The following is a 14849-nucleotide window of genomic DNA, read 5'->3' as shown; positions in this document are numbered from 1 at the left end:
TTTTGAATGGGGATGCTCTTCACTTTGCACGTTTCCCAAACGCAAATGCTTCATTTACACGGTGAAAACAAACAGCATATTGGATTGCTTTTGACAGAGCCCAGGCTTTAAGGGGGGCACATGAAATACATGGGAGGGAACAATTATGAATACCCTACAGACAGCATTAACTTGCCCCATATATTTGGATAAATTCCCGGAGCACTGCCGTGCATCCATCCATTGAATGTTGCCCACTGACCAGTATTATCATAGTTTTATCATTTACAGTAAGTAGACAACGCCGTCGTGAGTACGTTGAGACTGCAGCCATATTGGATGAGGCAAAGTGAAGTTATTTGTAAAGATGCCTCATTCACTTTCTCCTTGGAGATGTATCATCAAGCCACAACTCATTATTTTCCGATTTAATGGCAAATACAATTGCCACATCCAATATGGCGGATGCACTGACATATCGCTTTGAACGGGCCACCTGTTTGAACAGTGGCTGCAGAATTAAAAAGAAAAAAAGTTTTATTAAAGGTCGTCATTCTGCTAACAATATTAGGAGGCACTTTAACCTGATTAGCATGTCATAGCGGCTTGACAAAAAGGCAGTTATATTGTTGGATGCAGAAAAAGCCTTTGACAAAGTTAACTGGTCCTTCCTCTTTTCTGTTCTAAATAAATGGGGTTTTGGGGGGTCATTTATTCAATGGGTTTCAGTATTATATGATTCTCCTAAAGCTACAGTTACTACTAATGGGATTACATCTCAGAGTTTTACTGTCCAAAGAGCCACATGACAGGGATGCCCATTGTCTCCTTTATTATTTGCTGTACGTCAGGATAGACGGATCCAAGGAATCCACTCCGGGGTAACGGAACACAAAATCAATCTGTATGCCATTGCCGATGATATATTACTTTGTTTAGAAGAAATTCCTATCTCGTTAGGGAGAATATACTTAATAACTAAATTCTCACATTTATCAGATCCATCCATCCATCCATCTTCAACCGCTTGTCCAAGGTCAGGGCAGCAGCTTTAGGAGGGAAGCCCAGACCTCCCTCTCCCCAGCCACTTCAACCAGCTCCACCGGCGGGATCCCAAGGCGTTCCCAGGCCGGCCGAGAGACATAGTCTCTCCAGCGTGTCCTGGGTCGTCGCCGACACCTCCCCGTAACACCCCTCCAGGGAGGCGTCCAGGAGACCGAACAGCCCATATCAGGGGGCCCGGTACCCCGTACTCCCGAAGCACCCCCCACAAGACTCCCCAGAGGGACATGGTCAAACACCTTCTCCAAATCCACAAAATACATGTGGGACAGGTTGAGCGAACTCCCATGCACCCTCAAGGATCCTGTTTAGGGTGTCGAGCTGTACACTGTTCCACGACCAGGACGAAAACCACACTGCTCCTCCTGAATCCGAGATTCGACTTCCCGACGGACCCTCCTCTCCAGCACCCCTGAATAGACCTTACCAGGGAGGCTGAGTGTGGAACACACCCTCCGGCCCCCCTTCTCAAAATATTTATATATTAAATATTTTTATAATTTATCAGATTATTCTATTAATTGGACAAAGTACATTACTACCTATTACAGAAAATTCATGGACCCCTGCAAGCCAGGACCTACACTACTCTTTTTTTTTTTTTTTTTTTTTTTTTGTACCATGGTTCAAAACCATATTTCATTGTAGAATCCCTGAATATTGTCTTGTATTTATGAATACAGAATCAATGCTTCAATATGTTCAAGGAGCATTTCATACCCTAACATGAATGCGGAAATTGCACAAAAGCTGTCATATGATGACCTGATAGACGATTTTGCAGCCCAGAAATGTAGACATGTGCCTCTGTAGGGCCTCTACTAACTTGCTTGCACTTTGTTTATTTCCAAATGTTTATTTGTTAATAGTAGTGGTATTGAGTTTTATTTTAATTCATTTAGCTTTATTTATTTGAGTATTTGGTGTCATTGTTAGTTTTATAAAGACATTATTTATCACTTATTTTTGTGAACATTTATAAAACTTCAATATTGACACTTACAAGTAGGGCTGGGTATCGATTCAGATTTCCAGAATCGATTTAATTCGATTCACAAGGTGCCCGATGCAATTCATGATTCACAACAATTTTCTATTCTGTTGAGGAATTCATGCAGCACATATTTTAGACAGTCAAAAGTACCAATGCTGCAAAGAGTAGAAACTTTTTGCTCTAATTTAATGCATTAGTAAGAATGTGAATATTTACATTAGGAATTGAATCCATTGCAGTTACATTAATCTGTTTCATTTAACATGGCCTTATAAAAACAAATAATAATTTAAATAAATTACAACCACAGCACAGGCTGTGTAAATAAATTGACAAAAATGGGGGGGGGTCGATATATTGATACATGGTTTTATGTATCGATATTGGGATATGAAAAGGTGTATCGATATGATAGCGATATAACGATATTTCAAACCCAGCCCTACTTACAAGTTATTTTGTTTAATAAAGCAAAACTGACAAATACTCAGATATTGTTCATTTCTACCAGGGGAGGGGTGATGGGGTGTGGGGACGGAGTGTTGGGGGGGTGGGCACCACAAAACATTTATGCTTAGGGCACCAAAATGGCTAGCGCCAGCCCTGCATGTGCAGGTGCCAGCATCTACTAGCAGCAAGACCATGAGTAGCCCATGGGTGTGTCCTAAAAATAGCTCACCAGTGATAGGACACTGACTTATTAAGAAGAAATAAAGTTAAAAAAGTTAATGTAACCCATGAAGTGCTGCACCGGCCCCTGCGCACTGGCGAAGTCTGCGTTGTGATATTGGGGATGTGTTGTGGAGCGGAGAGAGACAGCACAGGTATCGGAATGTGGCTGAGATGATTTCGCTTTAATCGCCTATTCCAAATCAAAAAGAAACTGTCATTACAATTACGCAGCGAAATCCAAGTAATACACAGTATAATTTAGCAAAGCAAGAAGCGCTCACTCACACAACACAAACCACAGCAATTAAAGTAACTAATATTTCCAATCTCACTCCTGCACACTAAATAAACAAGTTAACACACATTAACAACAAGAATAATTGAACAAAAACCCTGGATGATCTATTAAATCAAAGATATAAAATGGATGGTCGGGACAAACATGCTCACCTATTCCAAATCAAAAAGAAACTGACCCAAGATGGACGCCCACCCAAACACAGTCAAAATTACGGTCTCCAGAGGGACAAAAAGAAAACAAGCTACTTGTAAATTAAATTAAATTGTAAACGGGTGCCACCCTGTGGCAGCCTCCAGTTACTACCCTACATCCACCCCCTCGTTGACTGATGGCGTCCCCGCCATCAAAATCCTATCCACAGCAACCCCAAAACAGCCGGTTTATAACGTGTTCAAAAGAAACGCATTCAGTTGGCCATTAGCTAACAAAGATGCCACAACGAAAGCAACACCAAAAAAAAAGAAAAGAAAACCACCACACACATTTCGATGTGTAAAATTATGCAAAGCATGCTGCTCTCTTTGTTTTGACCCTTTGCCACAACTGCCGTCCCCTTTCTAACTTCCTTTGGTCATCTTCCAACTCCACCACTTGTACCTCGTAAGATAATCTGGTTGGTGGACGTCGGTTTCTAGATGCATTTTGCCGAGGTACTCTGAGCTCCACTAGGGCCATGTCCCCATTGATATCATCACTCGCCTCCGTATCATGTTGGCCCGTGCCTGTGTCTAACAGTTCCATATTTGAGTCTCCACTCTGGTCCACTGTGTCGGGCAGAAAACTCTCCTCACATTCCTCAGTCTCCTCCATGATCCCAACATCCGCTGCATCGGACTCAGCCTCAGAATATCCTGCGTCTGGATTCAGCTCAACATCCTCACTCCCACCATCCGGTTGCACTGGGAGGAACATACACTGGGTGAGGAGGTTGCGGTGAACCACTCTTTCAGTTTCATCATCTTCAGACCGCAGGACATAAACGGGTACGTTTGGTTGCTTTTTTACCACAATGTATGGACGTAATTCCCATCTGTCTCCGAGTTTCTGCCTTCCCTCAACATGGCATACCTTAACTAGGACTCTGTCCCCAGGACTGAAGGCTTGGCTCCGTGCTCTTCGATCATAGTACTTCTTCTGCTGGCCTTTAGCATGTTGAGATGTCTGATTGGCTTGCGCGTAAGCCTGGGACAAACTGTCGTGCAGCGTTCGGACATAGTCACTGTATTCACAGGCTTCGTTGGTGGAATCCAGTCCAAAGATGAGGTCAACCGGGAGTCTGGGATGCCTGCCAAACATGAGGTAATATGGGGTATAACCAGTGGAATCATGTTGTGTGCAGTTGTAGGCATGTGTCATGCAATCCAGGTATTCATGCCAACGGGGTTTCAAGTGTGGCTCAAGTGTACCTAGCATGTTCATGAGGGTCCGATTGAACCTTTCAGTGGTCCCATTACCCTGGGGCTGGTAGGGAGTTGTATGTGTCTTAGTGATGCCAGTACACTTGCACAGCTCTCTCACTACAGCACTCTCAAAATTGCGCCCTTGGTCGGTATGCAATTTTGCAGGGAATCCAAAACGACAGAAGAAGTTCTTCCACAGCACCCGAGCTACCGTGATAGCTTTTTGGTCTCTGGTGGGGTAGGCTTGGGCATACCGAGAGAAATGATCAGTGACGATCAGGACGTTTTCAATGCCTCCTCTTGACTTTTCCAGCGTCAAAAAGTCCACACATAGCAGCTCCATTGGTGCACTGCTGTGGATGCTGATCAGAGGAGCCCTGTTGCCCGCAGTGGGAGTCTTCCTGAGGCAGCATCTTTCACACTGTTCGCACCACACCTTAATTTCTTGGAACATCCTTGGCCAGTAGAACCTCTCTTTTATCATTTGCAATGTTCGTTCCAGCCCCAAGTGTCCTGAGTCATCGTGGAGAGCTTTTTTTTACTGATTCACGCATCGTCTCTGGCAAGAGTAGTTGCTCCACTACACCCTTATGCAGGTCTTTGACACGGCGGACAACCTCCTCCACTCCTTTAAGAGAATGCACACACCTCTCCCCGCCTCAAGCCGCACACTACGAGTAGGTTTCGACTTTTGAAGTGCGCCACTGGGCCAATCACAGGGTCTCTCTTCTGCTCTGCACGGATCTCCTGTTTCGTCATGGCTGGGAGTGAATCGGTTCCCACATCACTATAGGGCTCCGGTACCTCCGGGGAAGGTGTGTTCTCACCCAGAGGGTTTACAGGCACCGGGGTGGCAGGCACCAGGGGGGCTCGTGGCCCATCGAGGCCCTGTTCACTGAGTGCGAGTTGAGGACAGACCTGCAAGGCTTGAGCTACTTCCTGGTTGGACAGATGAGAGAGTGCATCAGCATTCGAGTTAGTCTGACCCCTCTTGTACTGGATATCAAAGTCAAATGACGAGAGGAGCGACACCCACCGCTGACCAGTGGCATCCAGTTTTGCTGAGGACAGCACATATTTGAGGGGGTTATTGTCTGTCTGGACGGAGAATTTACGCCCATAGAGGTGGTCATAGAACTTATCTGTCACTGCCCATTTTAAAGCGAGGAACTCGAGTTTATGTGCAGGGTATCGTGTCTCTGGTGGGCTCAAACCCCTGCTAGCATAGGCGATGACTCTTTCAACCCCATCTTGTACTTGCGCCAGGACAGCTCCCAGCCCTCCTCCAGAGGCATCAGTCTGCAGCACGAACGGGAGACTATAGTCAGGGTAGCCCAGCACCGGAGCAGTCACCATTTTTTCCTTTAAGGCCAGGAACGACGACTCACACTCATCAGTCCATAAAAAGGGTGTTTCAGGAGCCACTTTCTTCCTTCCTCTTTTCTTCTTTCTTGGGTCGCCCGAAGTGAGCCGATAGAGTGGAGCAGCGATGGTGGAGTAGCCAGGCACATAGCACCGATAATATCCTGCAAACCCCAGGAACTGCAGCATTTCTTTTTGGTTTGAGGGTCTTGGCCAGTCCTTCACTTTACTGATTTTCTCTGGGTCAGTCCTAATGCCCTCAGCAGACACTAGGTGACCCAGATACTGCACCTCTTTCCTCAGGAGCTGACACTTTGAAGGCTTCAATTTCAAGCCATGCTCCCGCAGGCGATCAAACACGAGTTGCAGCCTCTGCAAATGCTGGTCGAATGTTTTTGAAAAAATGATGATGTCATCAAGGTAGATTAGGAGATGAGTGAAGTTTAGATATCCAAAACAGCAGGTCATGAGCCTTTGAAAGGTGGATGGGGCATTCTGCAAGCCGAAAGGCATTCTGTTAGCCTCGAACAGCCCCATCGGTGTGCTGAAAGCAGTCTTGTGCTTGTCCGGTTCAGCCACTTCCACTTGCCAGTAGCCAGATGTTAGATCAAGTGTGGAGAAGTACTTCGCTTGACCCAGGGCCTCCAGAGCCTCCTCAATTCTCGGCAGAGGGAAGGCATCCCTCGTGCTGCAGGAGTTCAGCTTTCTGTAGTCGATGCATAGCCTCAATGTACCATCTTTTTTTGTTACAATCACAACCGGCGATGCAAATGGACTTTTACTTGGCCTGATAACTCCTGCTGTCTCCATCTCTGTCAGCAATTTTCTCACATCTTGCCACTGTGACGGGGGAATTCTGCGGTATGGAATTCTGAATGGTCTTGGATCAACAAGTGGGATTTCATGTGTCACGGTTTTGGTGCAGCCATAGTCCAACGGGTGTTGGGAAAAGACATTTCGGTTCTTTTCAATCAGCTCTTTCAGAAGAGACCGTTGGTGGTCATTTTCCACTGCTGCTTCACTCAAATCCACCTCACTCTTTGTCACCACTTGATTGAGACTCAGGCAGGCTCTTTTGCTCACATCATCATTGCACTTATCCTGTGCTTTATCAGAGAACTCCACAACGTTGTCCACCAGGAAAGCATTGGCTAGATGTGTGTAAGGCCTAACAGTGATGGCATGGTGAGACAAGTTCACGACTCTGACAGGAGCATAACCCTTCTTGACATCCGCAAGAACTTTTGCCACCAAAAGATTAGAGGGAAGCTGCATGGAGGGGTGGCTTTCAATGATAGCTGTGTAAGTCTGTGTTCGAGGGCCAGTTTTTATGTTGCACCGCAGGTCCATTTCCTTTCCTGCTGGAATGTGGATCTTGTGACCGACGTACACAGCAGGACCTACCAGGTCATCGGTTTCACCTTCTTCTGGGCCATCAACGGACTGAAAAGCTGTATGCCACTCTGGGTACAATTCTTCAACTTTGTGGAGGAACTGAGAACCATATACAGCTTGAAGGCGACTTTTTGCAGCACGGATGACATTGGTTCCTACAAGCAGCGGGACTGTGGAACGGTAGTCGGAGTCAGGAACAACAAAGGTGGGGACGGCCTTGAGCTCATGACTCATCACTGTTAGATCAATGTGAAGGACACCATAGTAAGGCACCGGCTGGCCCCCAGCTCCTTCAATAGGGATACAAGAAGACTGGAGGTTCTGCTCTCGCAGGATGGGATGCTCACGCCAATATTTGTGTGTGATGCTTGTCACCTGAGAGCCAGAGTCAATGAGAGCCCTACACATTAATCCAGTAACACCCACTTCACCCTCATTCCTGGGGCCCACCAGTGGGGGGCCCACATCCTGCTCAGTGGTCAGCTCATCTTGTAAGGGAGGGCCTTGGTGCTGGCCCATGGTTGCCCCATCAACCATGGGCTCTAAGCATTTAAAGGATGCGGTGACTGGGGGGAAGTACACTCCTCCGAGGGCTGGGGCCGAGCTGGCTGTGCCCATCTGGGGGGTGGTAACAGTGCTCTGCACACTCGGGCTATATGCCCCTGCTTCCCACATCTGTAGCATGTCGCACTCATAGCTGAGTTGGCATTTAATGAGGAGGGTCGAAACCCGGGAGAGGGTGTAGGTGTGGGCGTCCCAATTATTTCTTCTAAGTGCGCCAGCTTTTCCATGTTTTTCTCTTGGTTGAGGGCCCATCTTTTTACCATCTCAGTTAGCTCTGTGAGCTTGGATGCATGCTTGGAACCCTCCACCTTCCCATTACTGGTATTGGGTGCAACGTGTACCTGTGTGTAGGTTTTCTTCGACTTTTGCGGAGACTGGAACTTTCTATTCTCTTTTGACTTGTTGCGTAACTCAACTTGCAGCTCTCTGAAGCTTAAAAGTCTGGGCTTCATTGGCGCGATTCTGGCAAACACCTCCTCATCATTAAGTCCTCTCAGGAATTGTCGAGTTAATTTACTGTCACGGTCTGGGAAGGGCTGGCCAATTCTTTGTGTTTCTTCCACCACTCTCAGCGTTGCTTCCAACGCTATGGCATATGAGCAGGCTGATTCTCCAGGTCGTTGGCTACGTTCATAAAAGTCAGCTAGAGGATCCAGAGAGCCATGCGCATCCCCATACTCCGCTCTCAGTTCTTCAAATGCCCTCGCTGGAGTCTGTTCATCAGGTGACAGGTTCAACACTAACTTTCTTGCTTCGCCGCTTAGATGACGCACCACAGTGGAAAAACGGAGGTGTGCCGGCAGCTCTAGTGCCTCCAAAAGGTACTGCATATCTCGTATCCAATCTTCAACAAGTGTCTTGCTTTCAGCATGACCCGTAAACACTTGGACATTTTTAACTTGATGTGTCTGCACCAACCCACCGTAAGCCAGTTGTTGAGAACCTGGGTAAATGACAGGTGAGGGCATGTGGGCACTGGAGGGTTGACGTTGAGCAAGAGCATTCATAAAACTACTTGGATGCACAGTGGGGTGAGGAATGTTTGTTGTTTGCGCCGGGATGGACACCTGGGGTGGGACTGTGTTCTGACGAACTGCACTAGCCATGTTTTGTGGAGTGGGAGAGCCTGCACTGGGACCCCACATACCTGTAGATGGGTGTAGCGGGTAGGAAACACCATCTGGCCCTTGCTGGTATGGAATGGGTGCTGATGCTATACTAGCTGGAGCAACTGACTGAGTAGGATGGGGGTCTTGGCAAGAGGCATTCGAATATGCAGTCTGGAAGCTGGCCATGGAAGCATGAGGCATGGGGGTTGACTGTGAATAGTCCACGAATGATGGGACATCCGGGTTACAACTTTGTGAGGTATTGCGAGCCTCTGTTAGGGGTTGCATGCCGGTTCGTTGTTCACAAGGGTTAGTTTGTTGGTAATTTAGAGAAGGCAGATGTGATGTAGGATCATCAACAATGACTTCAAGTGGTGGGGTGCGAGCTGCTCCCACCCGGGGTACTGGGGGAGTCATCAGCGCATCTAATGGAGGCATAACTGGTAAACCATAAGGGGGCCCATTTGAGTTGTGCCTGGGAACTGGGTGGGGGAAGCTAAGAAATGAGTCATTGGAGGCTGGGCAGAAGCTCCTAACCCTGGAATAGTTGGTTCTCTATTGGCATAGAGGGGCCGCACAGTTGGTGGGGGTGTTAGCGCTGGATGTAGGGATTGACTATGTGTCTGTGGTCCATATGCATTGCGCTGCGTATGAGTGTCAACAAAGCTGGTGTTGTACTCACCGCATTTGGGTCTTACTACCGGATGAGGAGGCGCGGTCTTGTCATCTGCCATCGTCCTCGCACACTCGTGAAAAATCTAAATCCTACCCTACTTGTGGTTGAGGCACTCCACCAGACTGAAGAAGGATAGGGAGCAGTGGCAGAGGGTCTTTTTGAGCCAAACCGTGTCACTAAGAATTCACAAAACAAACACTTCAGTACACAACAGAAAAAAAACTAAAGCAAAATTATTTTGTTGATGTCTCAGAGGGCCACATCCGGGTCATGGCACCAAGATGTAACCCATGAAGTGCTGCACCGGCCCCTGCGCACTGGCGAAGTCTGCGTTGTGATATTGGGGATGTGTTGTGGTGCGGAGAGAGACAGCACAGGTATCGGAATGTGGCTGAGATGATTACGCTTTAATCGCCTATTCCAAATCAAAAAGAAACTGTCTCCAGAGGGACAAAAAGAAAACAAGCTACTTGTAAATTAAATTAAATTGTAAAAGGGTGCCACCCTGTGGCAGCCTCCAGTTACTACCCTACATCAACATTTATTCTTTTATTTAAACATAACAAGCTTGTACATGTTTCTTAACGTAGCAAATATTCTATATTTTGTTGAAAAATAAAACATTGTGTTCAATGACAAAAAGCCTGTTTACTCAAATATTTCAAAGACGAGGTATTGTTTATATGACATTTTTGCTCACTGTTATCATACCGTCAGAAACTAATATCGGCCTAAATGAGAATAAAGCAGATGAATCCGCCAGCTTGCATGCGTATCACGGAGCTTACAATTTAACTAGCAGACCCCCCACCCCCCCTGCTGGCGGCAGAAATTTATGTCAAAGTGGCCTCAAGGTTGCGTTGCCAAGGTTAACCCTTTGATACACAACATATTCACACCCCTTTTAGTACACAACATGGGTCAAATATGACTCACATCAATTTCCTATGTGATTTCATGCTGCCTTAGTGTTTCTTTGCGGCATCTTTTGAAATCTATGCATTTTATAATTAATTAATCCAAGCATTCTTTAAAAATCTTGTTTTTGATTGCCACAATTTTTCCAGCCATAACTTATGAACAAAAGCCATTTTTGTGCTACTACAAGTTTACACACATGGGTCAAAACTGACCCGTTTATCCAAGTGCAATTTAAAAATAAACAAAGGCATATGACAATAATATTTTCTTCAAATACTTATTTTAGATGTGATTCGGGCCAAACAATCCTACTTTTATTCTATGAAACTTGTTTATTTGTAATTTTAGCAAACATCAGGCAGATAACTAATAATGAACGTATTCATTTGACCAGCGTAAAATAGAACAGAACTGATCACATCAGCAGAGCGTCCCATCTAGAGGATGCAGGGCGCCACATAAAAAACTAGGGTCCCAACTCCCTCACATCCCAAGCAGCCACACAAGTTATAAATTCAGTCCTTAGAATTCCTCACATATATCACAAATGACCACTGTACATTTGTGCACCTTGCACACAGGCTTCTTGCACTGGGAACAGCAGCTGTTGGCTTTTTGATTTTTGTCAGATGGACAATTTGCACAAGTCTTCGCCATGCCCTTGTCCTCTTATGGTTGAGTGGTGCTTTTGTTTTTCTATCCCACATCTTCCCATTGCTTCTATGGTATGTGGTTTTGGAGTGTGGGTGTGCCCTCCATGTGGATCTTCATATGTGGCATGACCATCTCTTTGCCCAGCTCCTTGATGAACAGTCAGCGAGCATTGGTAACACCAGCCATGTAACCAGAGTGTTCTTCAGTGAAGCTGGTGTAAAAGCATTGAGGGTGGCAATATCCAGCATATTGTACAACAAGCTTAAACAAAACTTAAACATCCAATCTCAAAACACCTCCATGTTCTCCGCTTGCATGTGTAGGTGACAACCATCTGATCTGTTGAATCTACGCTTCCTCCTTTTGTTCTATGTAGTACTGAATCACATTGGGTTTCTTCTTCCTAGTCTTACTGCTTTGTCATCATGCATTGTGCTCAGGACAACATCCTTTCCTTTCTTCGGCACATGGCTCATGTTTATCATTGAATCAAAAATCTAAGCTCAGATTCATGATTTGGATGGCTTTGTGATAGGTAGTATGTCTGTCTTGTTCTGGTGAAGAGTCCCTACAATAGTCAGGTTCTTCTTGAGGAGCCAAAACGAGCCATGTTGTGTATTGGAAGGGTAGTGATGAAAACATCGTTTTTATTCAAAAAGTATGAAGATAACAAATAAAATGACAATGTTTAATGACCAAAAACAAGTTAATTGAGGAATACCTGGAATACGGAACGATAACATTGAGTTATTGCAAAGATAGAGATCATAAGAACTTGGTTGGGTCACTTTTGACCCATGTTGTGCATCAAAGTAAGTCACCAAATCCAGAAAATGCGTGAGAGCTATGATGGCTTTATCCACTTACTTCTTATTCCACGAACACCTTATTAATCAAAATAGCATGTTTTCACCAGTGGAGATATTGAATAGATTTGTGTGTATGAGCGGTCATAATAAGCTATTAATGCGGTGCATGCCCAAGCCCTTCAATATAATCATTGAAATAATTATAGTTATACAATACCTTAGTTCTGCTTTGGTCTTAAATTCCTGTGGATTACAAGCATTAACAGTTAGCCACCGTGCCTGCATCATAGCAGCCCATGCCTGTATGCCTGTACTTACAACATATACCTACTGTAACCTCCTGTAAAGCTGCCAATCAACATCTTCTCTCCACTTTGTGTTCTGACCGACACCCCCAGGGCGAAAAGATAATATTCCAATTGAACCCTATACAGTCCAAATCGAGCCTCTCCAACAAAGTTTCTTTCAACACTGATTGATCACTCTGATAGAGGGAGAGTGAAATAAACTTGTTTTGCTGGGAAACATGTTGACGGGATGGTGAGAGAATAGTGTGCCCATATACACACGCGTGTCTGTAAAACATGTTAAACTGCAGAAACTGGCAGTGGTCCACCGCAACAATGTCTGTTTAACCAAGTAATTCTTACTATTATTATAACCAATTTATTTTACTCTACCTTTTTCTGCATTAATTGGGACATCCTAAGTGGCAGTAAACTACATGATGAAGTGTGTTGTATCCTGAAGCTGTCTTTTGACAGTTCTCTTGTAGAGAGGAGTAGCATAATATTGCTGTTCTAGATTTAATATCCTAAGCTTATCAATACTGTCTATATGGTAACAATAATCATAATGAGAATAAGGTCTACACGAACTGCATGGTGTTCAGGGATGAATAGTTTTTCTCATGGCAATTTTTTTTTTTTGCTGTAGTAATAAGTAATGCCACAGCTGATGCACATTTTGAATGACAGGGTTCCTGCTATCACTTTAAAATATAAAAATATAACATTTAGATAATAAATCTACAAGTATCCCAAATGCTATAAAGGTAATGTCATGGTGGCACCCGCATTTAACTCCACCCACCACCAACGTCTTATTGCAGATGGAAGGATGTAAAATGAAAAGAGCAGTGTGAGAATCCAGTGTAAAGACGCGTTAGCATTTGCATTATTCAAAAATTTGATGCAAACATTTTAACTTTTACTGCAAATGAATATCGGCTTCAAATATCAGTTATCAGCCTCCTTGACTACCAATAATCGGTATCGGCCCTGAAATAAGCATATTGGTCTATCTCAACTTATTTGCATATTTCTAATTTGTAATGTTTAAAAGGAGAGCCCGAAAAGGACTGGTACTCATGTCAAAAAGTGTTTACATTTATGTTTACAATTGTGGAAAGTTTTGCTTCAGTGAATGTGTGCTTGTAAAGTAAACATGAAATCAAGTTTATACTTAAAAATAAAAATGTGGTCATCTGTTCAAAATAAATGTTCACAGATTACTACACCATGGTCCAGTATTTCGATTTGTAATTATGGTATGGTAGGTACATCCAGTTAGCAGGAGGTTGGATGTAAATGTACTTGCCATCTATGGCACCTACGCAGTGAGTGTCTTGGAAGACACGTTCTCACCTTTCGCCACTCTGCCATTGTTGTGGCTGTCTGCAATTGAAAGGAGAGGGAAATGGGGTAATATAATGTAACTTTTCCCCCGACTTTTTCCAAACTCTTAATAAAGGTATTCAATATATATATTTAATAGATACAAATGTGGTTCTATCTTTTTTGTTCATTGATACAGTAATTGTCTACTTTATTTATAACAAGTAATTCATAAGGTTATTTGAAATCAAAATTATATAACAGTGGCACATTCAGTGTTGAAGAAATTTTAACACCAGTAGGTGGCATTAATGTACTATGAAACATTCTAAATATAGGTTTTAATTCATGTAATTTTATATTGATGATGGCAATTAAAACAATTGCCACCATCAATATAAAAACATCGTCATCAGTGTTTAAAATATGCACTATTTATTTTAGTGGCAGCATTCTTTATGAAGAACATTTTTGTGTTTCATTTAATTGAAAGACAATATAATAAATAAACAGCAAAAATGATTACATAAATTCAATTTACTTCTGTATGTTTTATGAATTATAGGAATATGGATGGATGGATAATTTTTATAACTTCAAATAGGGCTGTTCGATTATGGGAAAAATAATAATTACGATTATCTTGGTAATAAGTGAAATCATGATATTTCATAACGATTTTTTTTTGTTCAAAACAAGAAAATCTTTAAACATTTGAAAATATTAAGACAAATAAAATTATTTGAAACACTATAAATTATGTAAGTTCCCTTTGGACCAAATAGAATTTCTAATTATATATATATATATATATATATATATATATATATATATATATATATATATATATATATATTATTTATGTTAGCAAAAATTTGAATTTGGGGTGCAGCGTGTGCAGTATGGCTTGTGTGGTATATATACATACTTTGAAAAATGCCAACCCGGGAAATTTATTGCCAAAAATTAATAAAGGTATGCTGATTTTGAGGGTCTTAACATTGACCAAAACTCAATGAGCTTCACCTGGCAAAAAAATAAATCCATATGTCAAGGTTTATTGTGCCTTTTCAAAAAATACTGCTTCGAACGTGCCAGTACTCCTAACTTGCCAGTACTCCAACGTGCAAGTACCACAAAGTAGCCCGGACTGCAAGGACCCTTTATAGCTGCTCACAGATCTAGTTAGGGCCCGAGCAGCGACCGCTGCGAGGTCCCTATTGTTTTTCGTTCGAATTATTATTATTATTATTATTATTATTATCCGTAAACGATCGCATTTTTGAGGACCTAAACATTTCCGAAAACTCACCAAACTTTGCACACTCCTTGGGC

The sequence above is a fragment of the Festucalex cinctus genome, chromosome 11, assembly GCF_051991245.1.
Source record: "Festucalex cinctus isolate MCC-2025b chromosome 11, RoL_Fcin_1.0, whole genome shotgun sequence".
Taxonomy (NCBI): Eukaryota; Metazoa; Chordata; class Actinopteri; order Syngnathiformes; family Syngnathidae; genus Festucalex; species Festucalex cinctus.
This window is presented reverse-complemented; position numbering follows the sequence as displayed.